Below are 12,922 nucleotides of genomic sequence, written 5' to 3'. Positions count from 1 at the left end.
ATCTAGAAGTTATCTAGTTCTCTCTCAAATGTCCTTTATAGTACATTTAACCAGTCTAGCAATGTACCTTGTGCCTGGTTGATATATCCTTTGTGATGTGGGAAACAGAGGCAGAAGGAAAATTATTAAATTTCCTTACCCACTGACAAGCCCTTAAAAAAGGCAGTGACATTTCCTCTAGGGACTCAACTACCTCTACCTGGAGGCTTTGCTAAGGGCAAAGGGCATTCCTAGCCTGACCAACCCCCTACCCCCTACCAGGATCCTGTAAGTCTACTTTAACAATTCATTTGGAAACTTTATCTCTAAACCCTCCAAGACACTGTTGACAATCATTCCCAAACATTTGGCCCACTGATACACATCTAAAGGTCTCAGGACAAAGGTTTTATTACCATTAATGATAACCTTTTTCCCAACAATAGCTAGCCCCTCAAGGTCCTGGAAACCTTGCTTCCAAAATTCCTTAGAGACTTACACAATCCCTAACCCCCTCCCAATTTACAAGTATATAGGAACACTCCTCACAGCCTTGGGGCAGCAGCCTTTTCTGCCCATGGGTCCTGTCCTTATGCTTTAATAAACCACAATTTTGCAACAGAGATGTCTCAAAAATTCTTTCTTGGTCATCGACTCTGGTCCTTACCCCACCAAATCTCATTTATATTCTAAAACTTCATCATTTAGGTCTCTTTTAATTTATAAAAGTTCTTTATTACTATTTACTCTTACTATTACTATTTACTTATTTTTACTTTTTTTTTTTAAAGATTTTATTTATTTATTTGACAGAGAGATCACAAGTAGGCAGAGAGGCAGGCAGAGAGAGAGGAGGAAGCAGGCTCCCTGCCGAGCAGAGAGCCCGATGCGGGGCTCGATCCCAGGACTCTGAGATCATGACCTGAGCCGAAGGCAGCGGCTTAACCCACTGAGCCACCCAAGCGCCCCTTATTTTTACTTTATTACTATTTACTATGGAGACCAGACTTATAGAATGTCCCAATTTTATTTTTTTGATACTTTCCTCCTGGGGTCATTTAACATATCCCCTAAACTCCTACTATTTCTTGAAGCAGGAAATTATATCTAAGAGTTGGTTAAATTTGAGTGAAATTATTTTGGGAACATTACATAATTAATGATGTTGTACAGTTCACCTTGTATAGTAGACATGAGGATAATCACCCTATATTATTGTTTTACCATCAATAATAATAAGGATTAAAAAGTGATTCCATGTAGGGTCAACATAATCCTTCCTTTTGTTGTTAGGTTCTTCATATGAGCACCCAGTTCCACATGAACCATTCTTCTAATGATTTTAGTTCCTACTAATAAAGCTTGCATGGATAAGTCATTTTATTAGAGATGTATATTGATATATATCATGTATTTTTGTATTGGGCTATTTTGTTCTGCATTTCTAGATCTTTGTGATATAACTAACAAACATCATTTCCAAGCTAGTCATATAGCTTTTGATATATTAATATTTCATGGTTTTGGTAAAATAGAAATTTTTATTTTAGCTAGTCAAATTAATTTTCTTTTTCTCTTAATGCCTTTTGGCCTTTGTGGCCTAGAGAGACCATATCTACTTCCAGGTTTTAAAGGAAGTTGTCCATATTTTCTTTTAATAATTATATAATTTTTTTGTATTTATTTTACTTTTTTTTGTGGGGGGACTCTGTGTGGAATTCTTGGTATATAATATGTGGATCAAAATTTGTTTTTCCAGGGCACCTGGCTGGCTCAGTGGGTTAAAGCCTCTGCCTTCGGCTCAGGTCATGATCCCAGGGTCCTGGGATCAAGCCCCACATCGGGCTCTCTGCTAGGTGGGGAGCCTGCTTCCCTTCCATTCTCTCTGCCTATTTGTGATCTCTCTCTCTCTCTCTCTCTGTCAAATAAATAAACAAAATCTTAAAAAAAAAATTTGTTTTTCCAAATGGCTATCCAGTAGTTACCAAATTGTTTACTCAAATGTTTATCTTTTTAATGGAACAAGATAGAGCCCATTATTTAGCCATAAAAAAGATTTGAGATCTTGTCATTTGTGACAACATGGGTGGACCTAGGGAGTAATATGCTAAATGAAATGAGTCAGACAGAGAAAGACAAACATCATAGGATCTCACTTATATGTGAATCTAAAAAAGAAAATAAAACAAATGAACGAGCAAACAAAAAACAGGAACAGATCCATAAATACAAAGAACTAACTGATGGTTGCTATTGGGGAGGAGTTGGGGGAGTGGTGTGAGCAAAAATGGGTGAAGGAGATTAGGAGATACTGTCTTCCAGTTATGGAATGAGTAAGTCATGGGAATAAAAGGTGCATTATAGGGAATAGTCAATGGTATTGTAATAGTGTTATATGGCGACTGATGGTAGCTACACTGTGGTGAGCATAGTATAATGTATATAGATGTAGAGTCACTATGTTGTACACCTGAAATTAGTAATATTTTCAACTATACTTCAATAAACAATTTTTTATTGTGTTATGTTAGTCCCATACAGTACATCATTAAGTTTTGATGTAGTGTTCCATGATTCATTGTTTGCATATAACACCCAGTGCTCCATGCAATCCATGCCCTCCTTAATACATCACAGGCTCACCCATTCTCCCAGCCCCCTCCCTTCTAAAACTCTCTGTTTCCCAGAGTCCATAGTTTCCTATGGTTTGTCTCCCACTCCACTTTCTCCCTCTTCATTTTTCCCTTCCTTCTCGTAATGTCCTTCATGCTATTCCTTATGTTCCACAAATAAGTGAAACTATGATAATTGACTTTCTCTGTTTGACTTATTTCATTTAGCATAATCTCCTACAGTCCCATCCATGTTGATGCAAAGGTTGGATATTCATCCTTTCTGATGGTTGAGTAATATTCCAAACAATTAAAAATTAAAAGAATTAAAAAAATCAAAATTCTGGGGTGCCCACCTGGTTCAGTCAGTAGAGCATACAACTCTTGATATTGGGGTCATGTGTTTGAGCCCAATGTTGAGCATAGAGATTACTTTAAAAAATTTTTTTAAAAATTTAAAAGTTCCTCTTTAACCCAATGATTTGAGATGTATTGATATTGACTATGATCTTGACCAGTTCTCCATATTGCCTATCATAATAAACTAGCCATGATTTTAATATTTGAAATTAGAAACTATTAGCATTTTTAATTCAAATTTCAACTCAATTACAGTTGTAAATGGACAGCTTTCCAGTCATAATAAGAGATTTTTTGCCTTTTCAGTCCTTAGAAATTCTAGTACACACATACACATATCATACTTAAAGGACATAACAATGTTTAAATACAAAAAAAAAATTCTAGAAATGGAATATTTGGGATAAGTTTTTTTCCTCCACTTTATGTTTTTGGATATAATCTTATTCCTATAGAAATATGCATGCACTTATATTTATAATAAGCACAAAGTAAAGCTATTTAAATATACATACATCAAGAGTTTCTAATTCTAAATTATTTTAATTTCCCAAATCCTAGATAAAATCTACTTCTTCCATGTGAGAATGACTAATTTTAATATTAGATTGGAATCTGTATCAGACTTTAGTAAGCTAAAAGCAACTAAGTTTCATTTCCAGAAAAATGTTAATTAAAATTATTTCAGTTTTAAGGACTAAATATAAATTAAAAATGAGATGCATACTGCTCGTACTTCATTAACTTGGAATTGCACTAAGTTAAATTAATACTCCTGAAGGACTTTATAAAAGTCAATTAATTCTCAGTCACCAGTTGCTAAAATTAGGAAATAATGTAAATCATTTAAAACAGGAAACCTATATTTCTTCAAAATCTCATCAATGTAGGACTAAGTGACCTTGATGTCAAGTTTTCTTGTTTTTATAAGTCAATATTGTATCTGGTATAACAAGGTAACTATTTTAACTTGGTCTTTAGACTTAATATTTTTAGCCTTAGTGAAATAGATCTCAACTGGAATGTAATCAAGTGGGAATTTTATTATTAAGGAATTAGTTCAGGGGGAGTTATACAGTTTTTTCTTCAGACTTAGTAGAACAGGCTCAATTTTCCAAAAGAATTAAAAGGAAAGACCAGGCTGGCATGATATAATAATGCTATGCTCATTTGTGTAGCGGATTATAAGGATAAAGTAACATCGGTTTGCATAAGGATGCATTGGAAAAATGCCTCTCAGAATTTTGCACTCAAGTTTGTAGAAAAGGTATTAAAACTAATTCTAAGTTGAAGTTAATTAAAGAAAAATTAGAGAAAACTTAAATCTTTCTCTAGTACTTAAACAACAAATATTCTGATAGAAATCTAACACACATAGAAAGTATGGTATTCGTAGTGCATCCTCATGGGTATAAGAGAAGACTTGATACTTTGTTTTCTCTTTTTCTATAACTTTAATAAGCAAATATGAAATTTTAATGTTTTGAAATATTAAATAAACAGATGATTTGCAGTTTCATATGAGTTATATAGCCCTGTAAATTCATGAGAGGTACAGTTTATCATTTAAGTTTTAGAAGGTAAGTCAAAGTTAGAGTGCTTTTTAAAAAAATGTTATTTATTATGAGGAATCAAAGGCAAATATTATTATAAAATATTTGCTGAGTTTTCTGATTTTAAGGCAATTTGAGGTAATGAGACAGATATGCATATAACTAATTGTAATTCATTGCAGACTAAGAGAAAAACAATGAAATTATGACTGCAGAAGTGGAATATTTGTTTATTGTTGAACATAAGGAACACTTCTTGGAAATTACCTTTTACTTGGTTTTCGATGCATAAGCTGGATTTCAAAAGCTGAGATAACAGAGTATGTGTATTTGTGAAGAGGGAAAAAGTTGGCTTCCTGAATCAGGGCAAAAAAAATGACATGTCAGAAAAGAAGAGTATTTCAGTCTGAAAAACAGATCAAGCAAAGACATGGAGATGGGAAAGTTCATATAATTTAGGTAAGTATGCTTTACTTGTTATGACCACCAACAGATACAGGAAGTGATAGACAATTTTTTAAGACTGAAATGGGGGGTTAAATTGTCTTAAAAATTGATATCATCTTCATTATTATAAATTGATCTCAGAAGATTCTCAAAACAAAACAAAACAAAAAAAACCAAACCAGAACAAATAGGATGTATAGAGAAATACAGAAAAAGAGTTTTTATGAGGGATTGGCTCACATGATTATGGAGGTTTCACAATCTGCCATCCTTAATCCAGAGACCCAGGAAACTGGTGGTGTAGTTTTAGCCCACACTCTAAGGTCTGAAAATCAGGGCAGTCAATGGTATAAATAAATCCTAGTTTGAGTCTGAAGGCCTGAGAACCAGGAGGCCTAAGGGCAGGAGAAAATCAGTGTTCCAGTTCAGAAGAGCAAATTTGTCCTTCCTCCACCATTTTGTTTTATTCAGACCAAGAGATTGGTTGATGCCCACCTTCATTGGTGAGGGTACTCTTCTTTACTCAGTCTACCAATTAAAATGCTAATCTCTTTCAAAAACACCCCCACAGACACAAGAAGAAAAATGTTTTACCAGTTAATCTAGGCATTCCTGAGCCTACTCAAGTTGACACATAAATTTAACTGTTACACAGACTATTCTTCTTAATCATGGCAAAATTTACAGAATGTAAAATTTATCATTTTAACCATTTTTGAGTTTACATTTCATTGGCATTAAGTATATTCATGTTGTTGTTCAACTACCACACTATACAATAGGTGAATAGTTAATAATGCTATTATATATTTTAGATATCAATAATCTTTGAAAACCCTTTGGTTTTTTTTTCTTATTCTGTCTCTACTTACAAAATTTATTTAACATAGGAGATGTTTTCACATATATTTTAAGAAAAAGGAATACAAGATTTATTTTGAATGTTGGAACCTAGGATATTTCACATCTTCATATTTTCTGTAATCATGGGTCAGCCATTACCATCTCTGGGTTTACGCTTCCTCATTTGTAAATTGAGAATATTAAACTTCATAATCCATACAATTCTATTTATGTACAAGCAGGATATGTGATTTGTGCATTTACAACAGTCTCCAAGCGTAGGAAGACCCTGTGCCTGGATTGATACCATCTTGAAATTGTTAATCATTTTGAAAAGGAGTACTGCATTTTTATATTATACTGGGCCCTACAAATTGTGCAGTGAGGTTTTTTTTTTTTTTAAATAGGGATGAATTATAAAATTGAGCTGGGTGACATCCTTAAACATGTCTTCCCTATTCTTTTTATCTAATAGAGAAGTAAATTTTCTAAAAGAAGAAGTACAAATAAATAAAAATCAGAAAAAAATCAGCTCCCACACCCCCACTTCTATATATACAGCACTGTATTTAGGACTGAAATTATACTGATTTGATTGGGTACTGAGAAAAGTGAAGTATTTTGATTTAGCAACCCAAGAGTTTTCTAAATGTTCTTTTCAGGCAATATCTTTAAACAGCAATACAGTTATGACAGGTTGGATTACAGTGTTTAGCACTTTTCTAGGCGTTTCTACATTTTACATGCTTTCTGCCTTTCAGAAATATCTGTGCCAGACATCTCAGATATGAAATAAATGCATTTTTATTGTGTATTCTGGAGTATGTGATGTCACCCAAGCATTGACGGGAAATCTATTTTCTCCTAGCAGGAAAACTTGAGTAGTCAACATTTAATTCTCTCTAGACATAAAATTTAAAAATAATCAGGGGATATATATTCATTGACAACATAAGAGCAAATACATATTCTATATTTTGTAAGTTAAACTGAAAGAAAACTTGTATTACTTTATATCTCAAAATTTGGTAATTAAAGGAACAATACTAAACTAATGTGCTAATGAGTAAATAATAGCTTTTGCATGCCTTAGTGAACAGAGAATTATCATGAGTTTCTGCTTGTGATATGAAAGCTGCAGATGGTTAATTACTATTAATACAGAAGGACTTGATATAATAAACCTATTATTTTAAATTTCACAAAGTTCTCTCCACATTGCTATAGTTGTGTTTTTAAGTGAGTTAGTTCTAAAAACATTCATAAATCTGTTACTGCCAAATTATCTTTTTCTTCTGATATTTCCACCATTTTGAGCATCCTCTACCTTCCTCTTTCAAGATTACCAGAAATATAGGATGATCTGATAATTTTACCACAACTCAAACTACATTCTTCTCCTTAGAAGACATTGACCTCTTTTATGTTGGTTAAGTCTACTTTAACCATAATTTTCCTTATGACAAGAATACTCTTTCATTATTCTTATAAACGTTTAATAGGTACTGACCAAAGAATTTGGTGTTTGTGAATGTGAAATTCCCTAACAAATGCAGGGACACTGATTTTATAATATCCAAGACCAAGTGCTGGCAAAATTTTGAAGCTTCAAACAAAGCAGCTATAAAATAGTAAATTATTTCGATGAAGTGAGAACTGTCTTCCTCATATATAAAATCATGGTAAGTATATATTTCTGTTAGTAGAGAAATTGTATTGACATTATTATTAAAGCCAACAAGGTTTATTGGAGTAAATTTCAGGCACAGAACTCTGTAATACAGTGCATATAATTTTTTGAGTTCTCATTATCCCACAGAAAAGCTTGTGTAGGGTCATCAGAGAAAGACAGTATGTAAGAGAGGCAATAGAGGGGGTCCATTTCTACGTTTCTGTGCATAATCATGAGGGAGATAGAAAAAGGTAGGGATCACCTCCTTGACTATATAACAATAAAAGCTTCTTGAGGGAGGGTATATCTTTGTTGGAAAAGTGGCGCATCTGGAGAACTATATGTTTTTCTATTGTGCTACTTAAAATCTGCTGAACTTTATATTCAGCAAAGTATGTAAAGGAAAAAGGGAATGAGTTTCCTAGGCCACTTGGATTTGTACCTACATTTATGGTATTTTATGCACTTATCTTTAAGAGTATTTGGCCTATTAGAGTGACAGTCTTCTAATTACTATTAAATAATTGATTTAGTTGTTTGATTTAGAGATGTAATCTTATTAAGCATATACTCAGTGTTAAATTCTGAGAGAACTTTCGATTAATCATATTCATAAGTTTACTTTATTAGATTTATAAATCATTTAAATACACAGGAAGGTTTTGTTTTAATCAGACAATTGAAGTAATTTAGAAGGAAATTAAATATATGACATGTATAAATGCAATTTAAAGTTTACAATTAATTTCCTTTGAAATTGAACATATGTTGTTCAAAGACTTCTAAATTTATAATTGATTTATAAAATGTATTTAAAACTTAAATAAATTAAAATAATAACATGAATAAATTAAATATTAATTCTTAAAAATAAAATATTTGTCCTTAGTAGATTTTTATGAATATAAAATAACCCTCAGGGCCAACAAGCAATCAAAGAGGAAAAAAGAAAATAAAGAGAAAATATAAGCAGTAGAATGACACCTTATGGAAATAATAAATAAAATCATCATAAGGAAGAGCAAGGTGCTATGAGAAAGGAAAAAAAAAATAATGAATAGAACAAAAGAAAAATCTTTTGTGAATTTAAATATGATACTTTTTTTTTTTTTTACAAATAGTTGAAATATAAAGCAGGCCAGTTAGACAAAGAGACGAAAAACATGAGAAAAGCAGAAGAAAATCAAGCAGTAATAAACATACAAAAATTATACCCTTAAGACTTCTACTTTTGGTAGATCTGTTGGTTCAGTACAAGCAGGAAGTGAAGGCTAAGGTTGACTTGTAAATGGTCTGGCTAAGCAGTGAAAGATATTCCAATACAGAACCAATCTTCAAAACCTAGAAGAGGATTTTTTTAACTTTTTTTTTTTAAAGTAAATTTTGATTCCTAGCATTCAAGAGAATCTCTTTCCAAAACACGAGCTGACCACAGAAAGTTGAATGTCAAAACATTACAATGAATACAGACTACAAAATAGTTTAGAAAATTCACTAAACAAGCTACTACAATCACAACAAGCAACAAAAAAGAACACTGAGGAGAAAGAAGAAGCTGATTTCCAGAGTTAGAATATTACAATATTCAAAATGCTGTTTTCAACAAAAAATTGTAAAGTATGCATATTCTAATAAGAAAGTATGGCTAATTTATAGGAGAGATTAACAAAAACTGTTGTTGAGGAAGCACAGACAGTGGGTTTACCAGACAAAGACTGCATCAAGTATTTTAAGTATGCTCTAAGAGTTAAAGGAAATCATGGATAAAGAGCTAAAGGAAATCAGAAGAATGACATCTCAAAAAAAAAAAAATATTAACCAGGAGATAGAAATTATAAAAAAGAACCAACGAGAAATTCTGGAGCTAAAAAGTACAATAATGGAAATGAGATATTCATGACAGGTTTTTAAATAGCAGATTTGAGTAAACAGAAGAAAAAATGAACAAACTTGATTACAAGTTTGTTTAAATCATCTTCTCTGAAGAGAAAAAAGAGAATGAAGAAAAATGAACAAAGTCTAAGAGACTATGGAATACTATCAAGTATAGCAACATATGAGTATATGGAGTCCCAGAGGAGAGGAGACTGGGAACAGGGGAAAAAATGTTTGAGCAAATAATAGTCAAAAACTTTCCATATGTGATAAAAGACATGAATGTATATATCTAAGAGACCCAACAAGCTCCAAGAAGGATGAACACAAAGAGAATTCCAGGAAAGCATATTATAATTATGTAAGTGGGGAGTTGTCTTACTCAAGAAAGTATTCCATATTTTGTTATTTGATTCTGAGTGATTTTAAGTTTCATCGTTTCCTCTTCCCCTCAGCCACACAAATGATCAGACTAATAAGAAAGTCTGAGTTTCCTTCTTTTGGTGCTAGATGAAGTTTGAAATCTTTGAAACATCTGCCTAAGTATAGGAACCCTTAGCCCGGCCCCAAGAACTAATCACAGTAAAAACCCCAGACAAGTCCCCTTTCCTCACCTTCTGAAGCCATTTTTGGATCTCCTTGAGAACTCTGACTTGCTGTCCCCAGAAAGCTTCATTTGGTAAGTAATAAACATTTTCACCTACTCTTCATGTGGATATGACATCATCAGTCTTGACATTGGAACCCTATTTTTGGGTTGGGGTCTGTATGGCTCCTTATGGGTAGACACAAGCATTGGCACCATGAGTAAGATGTCTATCACCACCAGGGGTCTTTGTTCTTTTGCTTTGGTTTGCTTACTGGCTTTGCTGCCTGGTGGTATGCATACATATTTGATCTACTGTCTGCCTACCAGCTTGCTCTTTGAGCTATGCAGGTCTGTGCTACATTTGCTGGGTTCCGTTATGGCTCTGTGTTATGAATTACATGTTTGTGACCCACAAAGTCCACATGTTGAAACTCTAATCTCCAGTGTGATTGTATTTGGAGGTATGACCTTGGGAGGTAATCAGGATTGGACTAGGTCACAAGGGTGGGGCCCTTGTGATGAAATTAATACTCTTCTAAAAAGAGGAAGAGACAGAAGATCTTGCTATGCAGGCATGCATGAATGAAGGACATGGAAGACATAACCTGGCAGAAGTGTCACAAAGCTCAATGATGCTGGCATTCTGATCCCAGATTTCAATGTTCCAACTGTGAGAAATGTTTGCTTTTTAAGCTACCCAGTTTATAGTATTTTTCTATAGCTGATCAAACTGACTCAGGCACTGTATTACAGACTTAACCAAACTAAGTCAGTTTAATTACTAGTTGACATTTAAGGACAGAGGTATAGGATTGGGACACACATAAAAGTAGCTCTGTATTATGTGCCTCAACCTCTACTTAGATGTGTGTCTTAAGATTGTATCATGTGTCTTTATTCCATTGTAAGCTGTGGCTGACATTAGGATCAGGGGATAGACCTAATCTGTGACCAACTACTTATGTCTCAACCAAGTATTGGCCTCATGCTGTAAAGCACTCATGAGAAAGACTACATCCTGTGCTACATACAGGCACATTGGGTGATTACTCATGTGGAGGAAAGGCAGACACAACTTGAACATTGGTTACTGTTCGAAGATTTGAATTGTTGAGGTCTATGATCCTAAAGGTAGATGGCTTATTAGGACCCTATCGATTGCCTTTGCTATTGCTGCTGCTGCCCATCCTCTATCTCCACAAAAGATCTGAATCCCAAAGGTTATGCTTTTCCCATAATGCTTTTCCCAAAGGTTATGGGGAAAAACAAGCATAACACCTCTGTGGTAACAGAAAGGGAGTTAATTCAAACCTTACTTTGTCCCCGGGTCTTTAAACCTTATGAAGAAACCTTCGACATGGGGGACTCTCCTAACCGTGACAATACTGATTTGCAGTCCTCTGGAAGTAACCTATCAACAGGCTAGAGAGGACCTTCTCCACTACAAAATGGATCTAGTAATGACCAAAAAATGTGGGGGGGTGGAAAAAGAAATAAACCTAAATACTAGGGGAGGAAACAAACAACTGAAAGTGAAGTCCACAATTCGATCCAATCAAAATCGAAAATTTAATAAAATAATTTATATTGCAAAAAGATAGGATGCTGATTGGCTTTTGCACTCAATGACATGACAACATGGATTATGACCACCTGCTAAATGCACCAACTGGCAAATCTCATGGCATTAATTGAGGTTACATTATATTATATCCAGGGGTATCACTAAATTTCAATAGGGTACACCCCTATGCCTTTAGAGGAACTACAGGATGGACAATGGGGGACAAAATGTGTACCTCATGTTAACCATCAGAACTATTACCTGGCCTAAATTTTCCATGGTCATAGTATCCTATAGTAGACATGGACACTCTGACCCAATAAGTAATAAAATTAAGCAGAATCTTTGTGACTTAAAAATTGGTTTGACAAAACGGGACCCCATAAATATGTCCTCTCTCTCCTAGTTAAAATAATTAATATGACAAATGTAAACGCTTTGAGAAAGCATGATTATCCTCACAGCTTCTCCACTCAATAGTCCAATTTGGCCTGTTCTTAAACCTACAGGAAAAAAGAAAAAAAAAAGAAAGAAAAAAGAGTACCATTTCATAGTAGATTACCACAAGCTTGATAATGTGGGCAGTATTATGTCCCGCTACCCAATGTTTTTGAAATTTGAAATTACTGACTCCATCCAATTTTACCAATTATCAGCAATTGGTAAATGTCTTGCTATTATAGATTTGGCTAATATGTTCTGTTCAGTGCCTTTTTCAACAACTTTCAACTATAATTTGTCCTCTCTTTTCCCCCAGCTTTACTGAGATTTAATTGACATACAACATTATGAAGTTCAAGGTGTACAACATGATGATTTAACAGAAGTATCTATTGCAAAATGCCTTAACTTCCATAGGGACATAAATACACCCTTGCAGGAGAGATGTTAAACGTGTGCAAATTTCTCCAAAAGCACACGTAAGACATTACCTTGATAAGATCCTTTTCTGTGGAGTTTCATTTCAAACATTTCTTCAGAACATGCATATACTAAAAAGATCACAAAAAAGATGAGCCACTGACTCACAGATTGTGTAAGTCCCTGTTATATTAGTTAAGTTCCTGAAAATTATTTGATAAGCTGAAGCCCTCTTATCTCTGACACCATAAAGAAACAGCTGTCGACCCTCTCAACACCCACAATATCTTTTAGGCCTTTTTGGGATCTGGAGGCCATATATCCCACAATTGTGTTTTACTTAAATCATCTGTACTGTTCCTGACAAATGAACCCACCTTTCAAAGGGACTCTCCAGCAAAAGGCTCTAAGAATCTGTCCAAATTGAAATACAACAGGCACTCCTGATAGTGCTTGAAGGAGTCCTAGCTAATCATTCCTTTTAGAGGCTTTAACAACAGCCTCTCATGCCTCCTGTAATCTCCCATTGAGGTCATAATTTGTCCATGGTTTTCTGATGCAAGAAAC

General features: G+C 34.0%; 1 long non-coding RNA gene across 2 annotated transcripts; it reads right to left on the bottom strand.

Moving 5' to 3' along the window:
* Positions 1 to 4,787: 4,787 nt before the first annotated feature.
* Positions 4,788 to 10,512, bottom strand: LOC125105597 (uncharacterized). 2 transcript variants are annotated; one of them, XR_007128951.1, is made up of 3 exons: positions 9,956 to 10,512; positions 5,192 to 5,330; positions 4,788 to 4,910 (listed from the first exon to the last, which is right to left on the bottom strand). It is a non-coding gene; the product is annotated as an uncharacterized LOC125105597 (long non-coding RNA). The 2 variants fall into 2 exon arrangements; XR_007128952.1 differs by lacking the exon at positions 5,192 to 5,330.
* Between the last annotated feature and the right edge of the window lie 2,410 nt (positions 10,513 to 12,922).

This window comes from Lutra lutra, chromosome 7 (assembly GCF_902655055.1).
Source record: "Lutra lutra chromosome 7, mLutLut1.2, whole genome shotgun sequence".
Classification (NCBI taxonomy): domain Eukaryota; kingdom Metazoa; phylum Chordata; class Mammalia; order Carnivora; family Mustelidae; genus Lutra; species Lutra lutra.
This window is presented reverse-complemented; position numbering and strand designations above follow the sequence as displayed.